Here is a 14,384-nt window from a genome sequence, read left to right on the forward strand (position 1 = left end):
CACAAGTAAATGACTACATCTTCATTACTCAAATTCAATTTCCTCAGAGACAGAAGTTAATTAGGCCAGGTGTCCATCTTTCATCCAATCAAGTGAGCCTGGGGTGAGCCAGGAGCAGACCCATGATAAACAGGGCTCTGGAAGGAGACTCTAGGAACCATACCTCTGCTGGGCTAGGGCAGTCCCTAGAGGGGAGTCACTGCAGGGGGTGTATGGCATCTGAATTAGATGGAACCGAGTCCTGGTCTTGCACATGAAACACTCAGACCCAGTGGGCTTGGAAAAGCAAAACGTTGGATGTTGATGACAGCTGTGCTTTATCCAGTGTCAGAGAATTTTAGGGTATTCTGTGGTTTTGATTTTCCACATCCTGCTCCTCTAATCTCATTTGAGACTGAGACACCTGTCTTGCGCATTTCATAACTATCCTTCCATATATAGCAGTTCCCACTGGGTCACCAAGACACAAGGAAGAAGGGGCACAGGTCACAGGGAAAGGAAGCTGTGTCCATTGAAATACAACCTTCAAAAACCTCCACCTTGCACCCCAGCATCCTTTAAATATGGGAGAAGCTCCAGTGAAATGTGCCAGGATCCATCAGGGTCTCCTTTTCCTCCTGTCAGCTGCAAGGCTTCTAGATCTTTTTAAAGGCCCCTTTGAGCTGCTTCTTTGAAAATACCTCTGAGAAAATTCAACCTAGAAAGTACTATCTCATTATACAGTGAGTTGTGGGAGAGCATATTGCAAAACATCTGATATTTTTATCTAAAAAAAAAATCTAAGAAATAATAAAACAAAGGAAAAAGAAATAGTTGAATCATGTAGACTCTCCTTATTAAGCATTTGGCTTGGGTGAAGGTGGTACAGTGAGTTCATGTTTTGACTCAATATCTTTGCTTCAGACATACAGAGGTGAGAGATTAAATGTTAAAGTAGAAAACCAAAAAGGTATAAGATGCATGGCTCAGGAATAAGTTAAGTCCACGGACCAGAAATGCAACATGAATGGGGCTTCATCATTGGGTCTGTTGATTCTGGGTCTAGAAGCTCACAATGATCACTAGGAGATCCACCTCTGAGGGATCTCAGCAATTAACAGTGCTCACCAGACCAAGATTAACAGTGCTCACCAGACCAAGATTAACAGTGCTCACCAGGCTACACTCACTGCTTAAAGCTGCTTAAAGCTTGGAGCTGGAGTGTAGATCCCTTAGTTGTGAAAGGAGACAGAAAAGTGCTGATCACTACCTGGGGCTATGGCAGAGTTTCTTACCCTAAGCGCTGTTGACACATTGGGCCAGATAATTCTGTGTAGTAGAGTTGTTCTATGCATTGTAGAATGTTTAGCACTGTTCCTGGCCTCTACCCATTAAATGCCAGTAACAACAACCCACCCCCTCCAGTTGTGACAACCAAAAATATCTGCAGACATTGCCCAGTGTCCCTTGTGGAAAAATTCAGAATTGCTGGGCTATGACTGTAAGAATGATGGGAACCTATAGAGGCTGGAGAACTCAGAGCTTCTTGAGTAAGAATTCAACTAAATTGGCCACTGCTTCATGATTGGATCTATGATTTTCCCAACAATACATGGGACAGGAGCCCTGAAATGCCATTAGAAGATCTGATTGGGGGTGATCTTCATGGAGGTAATTGCAAAGCTGTCAAATAAGGAAGTCAAGCAAGCAATAAAAGGTAAAATAAACCAACAAATGAAATAAGAACCAATTAGAAATCTTGAAAATAAAAAATATAGCCACCAAACTAGAAAATCAATAGTATAAACTTTAGAGTATATGTAGTTGGAGAAAGAATTAGTGAACTGGAAGATAGCACTGAGTTAACATGTGCTTTAGTTAGTAGCATGCAGCAGTAACATGACATTTTAAAAAACAAAACAATAATTTTTTTAAGTTAAGAAATATAATATATAGATCAAGAACTCCAATGTAAGAAATAGCAGAGAAACAGTATCTGACAAGAAACTGAAGAAAGGCATGATCACCTTATGTATAGTGTATGCTGAATTCCAAGCAGTACATATAAAGAAAAATTCACAGCTAAACACATCATAGTAAAACTGTAATACATAAAGTATAGTTTCTTATGGGCAACAGTAAAGGCCAAAGACACTGAAGGAATATGTTCAAAGTGTTGAAAAAAATAACTGTCAACGTATAATTTTTCCACCCCACTAAACTATTATTCTAGAGCAGGGACCTGCAAACTTTTTCTTAAAGGGCCAGAGAGTAAATGTTTTAGGCTTCAGGGCAATATGACCATTTTTGCCCACTAAGATTTATGTCACATTTGGGAGGAAGATAGAAATAATGAGCAATTTGGGACTTTGTTGTACAAATGTAGAATTAAGTAAGTTGGTTAAAATACTAAGGATGGCAGAATGTGGTGGCTCACCCCTATAATCTCAGCACTGTGGGAGGAAGCAGGAAGATGGCTTGATCTTAGGAGTTTGAGACCAACTTGGGCAACATAGTGAGATCATGGCTCTACCAAAACTTTTTTTAAAAATTAGCTCAAAGTAGTGGCATGTAGCTGTAGCCCCAGCTTCTCAGGAGGCTGAGGAAGGAGGATTGCTTGAGCCCAGGAGGTCAAAGCTACAGTGAGCCATGATCATGCCACTGCACTCCAGCCTGGGCAACACAGCAAGATGCTCTCTCATTTTTTGATGTCTCAAAAAAAAAAAAAAAGATTAAGGACGGCCACTAGAAGACTAGAAATACACTCTATACCTTCCAAACTTACAATGTAAACAAGAAAAATTATAGAAAACTTTGTCAATCTAAAAGAAGCCAGAAAATGAGGGGAAAGAAGTCAAGAAGTGGATAGCCAACAGAAACACACAAAATAAGATGACAGAAATAATTCAGTATCGCAAGAAATATAACTAATCAATTAAATGACAGAGACTATCAAATTGAATCAAAGCAAACTAAAAAATAAAATGTGACAAAGTCCAGCTAGATATTGGCCCGGAACTCTCCTAAAGGGCTGTCTACCACAATTACATTAGAAGTGAAAGATCTTCAGATTATTCCCCTGCTCCACCTAATGTCCGGTTCCTACAGAAGATTTAGTACCTTGTAGTTAGATAAATTTACTTAGTCCCTTCCATGAACTGATAGCTTAAATGTGAGTGAATTGGTTTGGAAGATCTCCAAGGTCTTTCTACCTCTAAAATGCCAAGCTATAGTGATTCCCCTGGATAGGCAGAGCTTTGTGCCCGCATTCAGGAGCATAAAGGACACTGTGGTTACCACCGACCATGTGATGGAGGCTGGCCTTGGCACTTGGGCAGTGAGCATTTGCAGTACAATCTCAGTTTGCACGTTGTCATTGGCCTGTGTTAAGGAGACTTTTGCAGTTGGACACATGCTTGTGATTACCATCGCGTATGGGCAACATGGAGATTGGCCTGTAAGAGGCAGGAGAGGGCTTTTTGCTCCTAATGTGTTATGAAAGTTTGATCAGAGTGGGAATTTTCTGTCATGGGTGATTAGTATCATCTCCTATTAATATTTACTTTCCCTAATTCAGTATGAAAAGTGCCAACATAAAAACACTTTGCTGTGAGAGGGAAAGAGGATGCAGAATGATGCCACATACAGGTTCTAGAGTCTCCTATCTTAAGATGATGGCTCCTCCCAACCCCACTGCCACCCTGTTTATTCTTTTCCATGAGTTTAGCCTCCTTTTTTCCCACCCTCACAATAATTCCTGAATTCATTGAGCTATCTATCCCAAGTCAGGGAGGAATGTCAGAGTTCCTCCATGAGTCCAATTACAAATACATAATAATAATAACAGTAATAACACTGATACATAACTATTGTGTATGGAGTGCTTACTGTGTGTCAGGAATTGGGCTAAGTTCTTTATGGATATTAATTCATTAAATTCCCTCCTACAGCCCTAGTGTCCCATATTACATATGTGGAAACTACGGCTTAGAGAGATTGTGGCTTGCCTGAGTTCCCGCAGCCAGTAAGCAGCCGTGTAGGGCTCTAACTCAGTGGGTGGGACTGGGATTCAACTATGTGGAACAGTGTCACCCGTGCTGTGGAGGAGAAGACCCTAACTTTTCTTTTTTTGAGGATCTCTTAGGCTCTCAACCAGAATTTCTCAGTCTTGGCCCTATTGACATTTTGGGCTGGAGAAGTCTTTGTTGTGGGGATTGTCCTGTGCATTGTAGGATGTTTAGCTGCATCTTTGGTCTCTATCCATTAGATGCCAGTAGCAGCCCTACTCCTCACCTCCAAGTTGTGAAAATTAAAACTGTCTCCAGAAATGTCCAAGTGTCCCTAGGGGGCAAAATCACCCATGCTTAAGAACCACTGCTGCAGACCAAGCTCTTCAACCCTCTGCCGCAGTGTCACATGGGAAGGAAGCCCTACTTCTTTCCTGCCCTCACACATTTGACAGGAGCTGCTGTTTGCAGAGATGGGACTAGTTCTGAGTTTTGTTTCAGGTGAGAGGGAGTTTCCTGAGCTCTGAGCTTCTGCTGTCTTAAAGGTATCTGGGCTTCCACTAGTCCAGTAAAAATGCAAGACTCCTTTGAGTCTTCTGGCAGTCACATTGGGTGGCTTGCCCAGCTCCTGTTCCCTGGGAATGGCTCAGTGTGCTCAGGGGGCAGCCATGTGTCTAGCCAGAGCTGATAGGCCCAGGATAGATTCTTAATCCACTTGAGGCAATGAGTTCTGTCTCCCAGGAAGCTGAAAGTGGGACCGACCAGGTTGAGTCTCTCTTGGTGGCTATGACTGTGACCCGCAAGTGTGGCAGCTCCATTGACCTTCTTCCTGCCCTGTACACTAGCTGGTATAGAGAAACGGTTCTCAAATTTGTGCTCAGATCAGTAGAAGTAGCATCACTGGGAGCTGGTCAGAAACACACATTCTCAGTTCCCACCCCAGACCTACAGATTCAGAAACTCGGAGGAGGTGTCCAGCAACCTGCAGGTTACCAAGCCCTCTGGGGGATTCTGATGTTCACTAAGGTTGGCACAGAGAGTGAGAGAGACTCAAGGAAATATGATCTATGGAATAGAGAGAGGAAACTCCTGTTGAAGAGATAACTTCCCAGTTCCCAGTTCCAGCTCTTCCTGCTGCCCAGCCACATTCCTGTCCTTCGGTTTAGTGAGACGCTTTTATGTCCTAATTACAAAATCTACCTGACTTTCCCCCTGCCCTTAAGTTGACTGAAGTCAGTTTCTGTTGCTTGCAACTGAAAAATTATTACTCATTCATGTCACAATACAATTCACGTGGAGAGGAAATTATATGGAGCAATGTCACCCCAGCTGCTCAGGAAAATACTGTAATTTTATCAAGGGCTCTTGGAAATATTTAAAAGCTTTAGAGAAAATACCCCATGTTTATTTTCTTATTATCGAGAGCAAGAATTGTGTATTTGTGTGTCTATTTAAAGAAGCTTATGTACTGACTGCCCCTACCCCTTATCTCTCTTTGTATTTTTTATTCTTCAGTGCTAAATGCTTGGTATTTTCTTGACTCTGCCCTCACTTTTTTCTTCCAGGTTAAACCTGGAATTAAGATAGATCTCAATCAGCCAACAAATATTTATTCAATGCCTACAGTGTGGCATGTGTTTGGAGGGTCGGTTGGTCATGATTCCTACATAGTCTCTCCTCAAAAGACTGATAGCTTTGTAGGAGAGAATGCAATTATCCTACTCCTGTGACAGTAAGACACACAGTGTCATAAGTCCAGGATTAGGTCTGTGTTTAGGGTTCAGGGGAAACCCAGAAGAGAGAATGATGAGCTGCCAGGAAGGGGGAAGTTCTGGGAAAAGAGGAAGGAAGGGTGGTAATCAGGGAAAGCTTCCTAGAGGAAGTTCCACCTAAATTAGACCTGGAACTATGACTAAATGTCTACCAGGTGGAAAAGGCAAGGGAAGGAGAATGTTCAGTTTGTGGTTCACAAGCACCAGAGAGAAGAATTTGATGCTTTGTTGCTTATCTCCTTCTTGATGTGGCTGACTTGGAGGGCTACAGTATCATATACACATTGAAAATAAGGTAAGGACTTTTTAAAATTTCTCAAAGCCTCTAGAAACTATCCGTTATAGCACTGGCAGTGCCTCTTTTTGGACATAATTTATTAGCTGGACTTTCAGTGTGACATGGCTGAACATCACTGGCCTTTAAAGTCATCCTTGTAAGGAGAATAGGCTGTCTGTTGGTTTATCTCAACTAGAAGAAAAATAAAGAGTATGAAGAGGAAAAATTCCCTATTAAGTTTTATAATTATAATATGAAAATTCAGTTAATTTCTTTTATCGTAGTGAGTCATTAAAGACTGAAGTAGGTTCCCAGCCTTTTGTTTCCAGAACAATCCCCCAGAGGCTGAGTGCTCTGTCATTCGAATGGGCCTGATTAAAGCAAGGAGCCACTATCTTCAGATTACTGCTCTTTGTCATTACCATTACGTTATCTTGCTCTTCAGACTGATCTTTAATTTTTATGCTTGCAATTATAAATGATTTACAGGGACATTCATCGCCCGACCTGTCCTGAGTCATTAAATTCACCTAGGTTGAATAGCCCGATGTGCACCTGAAATTAACCAAATCGGTGACATTATCTTGCTGGATTTTTCAGAGGCTTTAGAAATAGGGAAGTGACTCCATTCTCCCTCTCAACTCCTCTCCTTAATGGGAAAATATTTTTAATTGATAAAAGAGGTAACTAGGCAAGGCTAAGAGGTATGCACTAATTATGCAGTATATCTCACATAGTTTGGCCACGGTTTTTGGAATAGAAGGGTAGAAGGAAAGTGATTCGAATACAGACTTGGCTGTAGTCACATGGGGCTAGTTTGAGTGTTTTATCCTCAATCAAGTCTAGGAAGAGAACTGTGAGGATTTTTATTGAGCACGTACTATGTGTCAGGAAGATAACTCTCCCAATGGTCTTTTTGCCCCCTCAGTGTTTTGTGTTGCACTTTTCTGACATAAGGAATGGAAACTCCCTCAGGCTGGCTCAGATGAAATGGAGACTGTGACCTCACACAAGCTAAGGAAGAAGGAACCAATGGCAGGCTCTTTCATACACTTTCTCTGTTGTTCAGGAGCCACGTTATTGTTCTCATTCTGCTTCTCTCTCTCTGGCATCTGTTTTCCTCTCAGCTCTCTTTTTTTCTTCACTGGCTTCCTCTACTTATTTGTTTTGTGCTTGAACCCAAATAGCCCTTCCAACCCCCTTCGCCCAGGACCTTGCACCTGAAGTGTCTACCACTGGCTGGTGGACACTCCACTCCTTAGATGACATTCCCTATATAATGTCAGTGGTTTCTTATCGGCCAGTGGGTTTTCTACCCTCGAGTCAGGAATATGTCCCTTCTCTTCTGTGGCCAGAAGGGACAGGAATTGTGGGTGGAACAAGTAAAGTGGGGATAATAATATCTGTTTGGTGCATCTTTAAAAGAGGTATGATTTTCCCATTTTACAGAGGAGGAAACTGAGGCTAATGGAGGTTAAGTTACTTGTTAGAGGACAGCTGGCAGGTGTCAGAGACAGGAATTAGGGACAAGGTAAGACAGACTCCATCCTCTTGCTTCCACTTGATGTGCTGACTCTGCAACATCCTGCTATTTGTTGCACAAGATGTGTGAACAGGGGACACTCAACAGCCAGGCTGAATGCTGGTTAATGTGGTTGGAGACCCAGTGACTCTTCGGGCAGTATGGACAACACTAGCTTCTGCCCCATTCCCATATCTTTTTCTGTGTCTGTCCAGGGATATTGAAATAGCACATCCTGCCCTCCAAAAATCAGAAATGAAAGGGAAGATATGTTGCTTCATTTGAGCTTTGGAAAGCATCCAAAGAAAATCTGGTTGAAGGGTCATAAAAATATTTTTAAGGCTTTGACAGTGAGGTACGCTAAGTGAGGGCACCTGAAATTAACCCTTTCCTCCCTGTCAGAGGATGGAGACTTGTGCCTCCCTCTACCAGCTCTAGTATTTACTAGCTGTATGACTTTGGGCAAATTACTTAACTGTCCTGATTGTCTGTTTCTTCATCTGTAAAATTAGGATGATATAGTTTCAAAATTAGACCAAGCAGTGTGTACCAACAAGGACAGGCCCTTAGAAACAGCCGTCATCTTACGACTGTTCATTCTCCCTTTTTCCCTTTGCAGAGCCTGGCCCCTTCATAATGGTAGCCTTGGAGTTAGCTATTACTCTGGGTCTGAGACTCCCCTGGAAAATCCTACTGATCAAGGGATTCTAGCTTTCATTTTTCCAGCATCCCTTTCCTCTGTAAGGACCAAGGGAAACTTCCCCTTCACCCTCTGAAGGTTTGCTGAAAAAATCAACTCAAAAAAGACAGATTAATTGGAAAAAAAGCATATAAACTTATTTAACGGGTGCATGGGGAAAATCACAGTGTTTGCCTGTCCTTCAGCAGGGTTCAGAAACTTATATGCCATCCTGGCAACACAGGTTATGAGAGGTGGGAGGAAAAGAGTGGCAATAAAGGATTATTAGGGAGAATGAGTGGATCCCTAGTAATCCACTCATTAGTGGAACAGAAACTCACTTATAAATAGTTGTCTTTGACAGTGAAAGGGTCTGTTTAGGTGTGGTTACATTCTTGATATTTCAGGGAGAGGGAAAAAAAAACAATTGTTCTCCTTGGTAGGTCTGGATCCTAGGGAGATAAAGGAACTTCAGCTTCTTTGAGAGAGATTATGAGGTTCGGGGGGAAGGTCAGAGAGACCTTGAAGCTTCTTCAGTTGATTATGTCAAAGTATCATATTTTGGGGGTTTGGTTTCTGATCCCCAACACCTCCTTTACATAAAGCAGCACCCCCTTACTTGGAGGGCAGTGCCATTTTCTTCCAGTGTGGTTCTGACGAGGCTGCCAATTCAGTACCACCCCTGGCCTGGGCAATGATAAATGCCATCTGCTTGGCCTCCCTGATTGGGCCAGAGATGGGGACATGACTGAAGATGTTACCCGAAAAATACCAGGGTGGCAGACTCATCACCAGGCGGGAGCATACTGAGGCCCTTCTCCTATTTCCCTTTCGGCAACACACTTGAGTTAGCCCGAGCATGTTTCCTCAGCTCACTGCCTCACCTGTCAGCAGCCGATAAGGGAGGTTGAGTCAGAGCTCAGTCTACAGTCCCACCTGGCTCTGTCCCACCTAGCTTTACCAGATTTGTTACCTGAAAAATACCAGGGTTTCTTACCTGTTGAATAACAAACAACTCCCCACGAGAACACGGGTTTTGATTGATAGGAATTTTATTTCTTGGCACAAGTAAGGATGACACTGGGAGTATTCTCCAAAGCAGCGTCTCTCTGAGGGAAAGTGACAGTAGGGTTTTATGGGGCGGTGGAGAGGGAAGACGGGGGTCATTGCATGTTGAGGAGGGGTCCTAGTTGCATAGATGCAGCGAGTCATCATGTCAACACATAGGTTGCATGTTATAGTAATGAAGCTACAGCTCCACCTAGGGTGGAGACTTTAGCATGGTCATGAGAAAGTTCACTCGAGTTCATCTATGTTGCTGTGTTGCTGCTCCGTTGAGGAGCTGGTTTAAACCAATAAGGTGACTGCATTCCACCCAGTGTTTGGGGAAGAACAGGCTGCAGGGCAGGAGGTGGTAAACCAAGCTGATAGGTGGTTGATTAAATTCCTGTTATTCCTGGAGACCCTCCCTATCTGCTTATAAATCTTCCCCCTAGGGATCTTTCTCTAGTTGAGATCTTCCCCCTAGAGATATGTCATCCTCATTCTTCAGGGGACTGAGTCAGAGGTCATTCTTCTGTAACTTCCTCATGCTGACCAGGGCTGCCTGTGACAACTGTAATATTTCTTTTGGATGCTTAACCTACTTATTGCCTGCAGTCAGGAGGCCTCTTTCTTTCCAAATTGCCCCATGGGCGTGGAGTACATAGAAGGCATAAATGACATGGTTTGGCTGTGTCCCCACCCAAATCTCATCTTGAACTGTAGTTCCCATAATTCCCATCTGTCATGGGAGGGATCCAGTGGGAGGTAATTGAATCTTGGAGACAGTTGCCTCCTTGCTGTTCCTATGATAGTGGGTGAGTTCTCATGACATCTGATGGTTTTATAAGGGGATTTACCCCTCTTCACTCTGCACTTGTCCTTGCTGCTGCCATGTGAAGAAGGAAGTGTTTGCTTCCCTTTCCGCCATGACTGTAAGTTTCCTTAGGCCTTCCCAGCCCTGTGGAACTGTGAGTGTCAATTAAATCTCTTTTCTTTATAAATTACCCAGTCCCAGGTATGTCCTTATAGCAGCGTGAGAACGGGCTAATACACTTAGAGTCTGTGTAGAGAGTGATGGCCTTGCCTAGCCCTAAGGACAAGGCTTTGGTCAGGCTGAGATAATAATCTCAGCCTTCTGGGCCAATGTCCTGGGAGGTAGGCTATTAGCCTGCTTAAGCCCAAGTAAGCACACCACTGCACACACTGCTTTTTGCTGGCCCATTGTTATGAAACTACTCCCGTCTACAAACCAGACGTCTTAGAGTTCTGAAGGGGTTCACTTTCTAGGCCCTTTCCACTGGAATATATTTTATCAATAGTGGTTGAGCATTCATGTAGGAGGGGCTCCTGGGAGGTGGGCAGGAGCTTGGCAGGGTGAAAGATCTGGCACACCTTGATATGGATACTGGGGCTTCTCCAGGCAGGTTGTAGCCACTGCCATTAGCCATAAGGACCATCCCCTTGTGTTTCAAAAAAATAAGCCACCACTCTTCTCAGTGGTCCTAGCATTTGGGTAAGCACACCCACAGACATTTCCTGCCCTTCATGGACAAATAAGTAAAAAGATTTAGCCAAGTTAGGCAGGGCTAAAGCAGGAGCAGTGGTCAGTGCTTCTTTTAGATTGTTGAAGACCTGGTTACACTGCCCACCTCATTCAAAAGGGTCTGGCTCTGGCCCTTGTAGCTTTTCATATGAGGGCTTTGATAATATGCCAAAATTGGGAATCCATATTCTACAGAATCCTACCATTCCCAAGAATCCATGTAACTGCTTTTGGTTCTCAGGAGGAGGCATTTGACACATAGCCATTTTCCTATCCTGGGGAAGACTTCTCTGTCCCTGGGAAATTAAGTAGCCCAGTATTTAACTTGATCCCTTGAAACCTGTGTTTTCTTTTTAGATACCTTATAGCTACTTTCAGCTAGAAAGTTTAGGGTAATGACAGTATTTCTGTCAGATTCCTCTTTAGAGAGGCTACCAACCAAGGTATCATACACATATTGTAAGATAGTTCCCTTTTCTTTCTTTTTTACACACTTTTTTCCTTTTTTTATGGAGACAGGGTCTCTCTATGTTTCCCAGGCTGGTCTCAAATCCCTGGGCTCAAGTGATCCTCCCGTTCTGGCCTCCCAAAGTACTAGGATTACAGGTGTGAGCCGCTGCACTCAGCACCCTTTTCTAAATGTAAATATCTCAAGTCTTCACTTAACACACTACCCAAAATAGTGGGAGAGTTCTTGAATCCCTGAGGCAAGGCTGTCCAGCAATATTGTTGCCTTTGATGGGACTCAGCATCTTCCCATTCAAAGGCAAACAACCCCTGGGATTCTGGGCTCAGGGGGACACAGAAAAAGGTGTCCTGAAGATCTAGCATGGTATACAATTTGCTTTCTCCTAGAAGGTTAATCATAATGTTATAAGGATTGGGTACAACTGGGTGAATATCTTGCACAAACCAATATTCTTGAACAAACCAATATTCTTCAGTTCTTGGCTTTTTGACTGGCAAGATATAGGGCAACTGACAAACATAGATTACACCTTGCTCCAGGAGATGATGGAGCACCAGTAGAATGCCTCTCAGTGCCTCAGACCTCACTGGGTATTGCTTAACCCTGGGTCTCAGTTCTGGTTCCTTCAATCATACTGATGCCACTGGTCTAGCCGTTTTTGCTCCTCTGACCTCTTCCTGAGCTTACACCACAGGGTTAACTTGGCTCTCAATTTCTAAAGGAATCTCCTCTGCATCCAGAACTTCCCCATGAACCAGGGCCAGCATGGTGGCACCATGGGCCCAGAGAAACTCCACCATATCCTGTCCTGATTTAGAGCAATTATAGCCCCAAACTTAGTCAGAAGGACCTTTCCCAAAAGGAGAATGGGGCATTCAGGGACATAGAGGAAGAAATGAGTCAAAGTCTTAGATCCCCTTCACAGACCAGAGGCTCCAGGAATCTTAGAATTTCTTTTAGCAGACATACTTTTATATTATATTCCCTCTTGGAGAGGGGTCCCCTTTTAGTGAGACATAGAAAATGTAGCCCTAGTGTCAAGAACTCAACTGGCTGTCCCCCTACTTCTAGGGTTACCCAGGGATTCTTGAGGGAGATGTGGATCTTGACAATCCAGGCGGGGAGCCCCAGGACCCCGTTAGTCAGTTTTTTCTCCAGTTACAGGGAACTGGTGCTCAGGTTTGTCCTCTTTCTTCCCCCTCTGGAGAGGATCTGGACACTTCCTTTTCCGGTGTCCCTCCTGCTTGCAGTAAGCACATTGTGTGGGTCCCAGCTTAGGCAGCCTCTGAGTCCCATGGTGGGGTCTCTGCTTACTTATCCATGTTTTCTTCTTCCTTCCTCCTGGTTTACCTGAAGTAGTCTGTAGGGCTACTGCCAGAAAATGAGCCTGTCTCTCCATCTTCTTGTCCTCCCTTTTGTCAGATGCCACATCTCTATTTTTGTTGACCTTGAAGGCAATGTCCATCAGTTGGGAAGGGAGAGTGCCTGGATTTATCACCAATTTTGGAGTTTCTTCTGAATATCTAGGGTACTCTGAGAGAGGAAGTGGGAACCAAGCACTACTCGGCTTTCAGGGTCATCTGGGTTCCAAAGGGTGTAATCCTGGAGCCATTCTCCTAGTCTCTTTAGGAATACTGATGGATTTTCATTAGGGCCTTGTTCTATTTCCCAGAGTTTTCCCCAACTGACCAGGGGATGGCTAATGTAAGCAGCATATTCCTATAATAATCTAGCTGCTTTTAATCCCTATTACCGTTGGGGCTCGGTGAGGATTGGCTCTTGGGAATGACACCTTAGCAGCCCAGTAGGTTTTGTGACCATGGTTATCAGCACACATCTTGTCTGCCTCCTCCTTGGCTTTAGCCATGATGGCAGATTTCCCTTCTCCTATGCAGGGTTGCCTTTAAGGTCTGCATGTCTGGCCATGTGGGGCTATGTATGGAGAATATTCCCCTTATGAGAATTATGAACTCTTCTGGGCTCACCTATAAGACCTTAGTATGGAATTTCCAGTTACACAAGTCAGCAGTTATAAAAGGCACACAGACCCAAGCAAAATCTCTATGTCCATCAGGCACCTGCCTGAGGGGGAACAGCCCCCTTTAGGGTTATATGTATTCCCATTATGAGTGGTGCTCCCAGGCAGGGAGGGGTACAAGGGAGGAGGGCTGCTCTTGCCATAGTGGGAGCTACAGTCAACTCCTCAGAGTTTGGAGGGCCCAGCAACTGATTCCGTTTGGCTGTGTCCCCACCCAAATCTCATCCTGAATTGACGTTCTCATAATTCCCATGTGTTGTAGGGGGGACCCACTGGGAGATAATTGAATCATGAGAGTGTTTTCCCCCATACTGTTCTCACAGTAGTAAATAAGTCTCATGAGATCTGATGGCTGTATAAGGGGTTGCCCCTTTTGCTTGACTCTCCTATTCTCTCTCCTGCCTGTGCCATGTAAAATGTGCCTTTTGCCTTCCACCATGATTGTGAGGCCTCTCCAGCCACGTGGAACTGTGTGTCCATTAAACCTCTTTTTCTTTATAAATTACCGAGTCTGGAGTATGTCTTTATCAGCAGCATGAGAACAGATTAATACAGCAAGTATGGAGGAGGATGGTTGCTTTCCTGTGGAGCCACTGAGCATTCAATTCCTGAGGAAGGGGACTATTTCTTCCCTCTATTGGCAAAGGTTCCAGTCCTTGAGTGGGGTTAGAGGGCCTCGCTTCTTCTCTTGGAGGGAAGTAGAGACACTCCTTCTTCCTGTTACCTTCCCTACAGGTCCCCACATGACTGTTTTTTCTTCTCCAGGGGTGCCTAGAATTGGCAACATAGTTCTCTTTGGCCGTTTGGCCAATTTCCATGCCTCGTATTTCTTCTGCAGGGCTGGGTTTATATAGAAGGCCATAAACATTGTACATAGGGCATTTCATCCTACTTGCCTTGTTTCTTGCAAAATAAATCCAATTGGAAAATTACATCATAAGTGAGTGATCCATGTTCAGCCCATCTCTCCTAATCTCTTAGGGAGTAGTGGGGCCAGGCTGCATTACATTAATATATCATTTGCATTGTGTTCATGGGTAGATACCCAAACAGT

Source organism: Pongo abelii, chromosome 9, assembly GCF_028885655.2.
Source record: "Pongo abelii isolate AG06213 chromosome 9, NHGRI_mPonAbe1-v2.0_pri, whole genome shotgun sequence".
NCBI classification, from domain to species: domain Eukaryota; kingdom Metazoa; phylum Chordata; class Mammalia; order Primates; family Hominidae; genus Pongo; species Pongo abelii.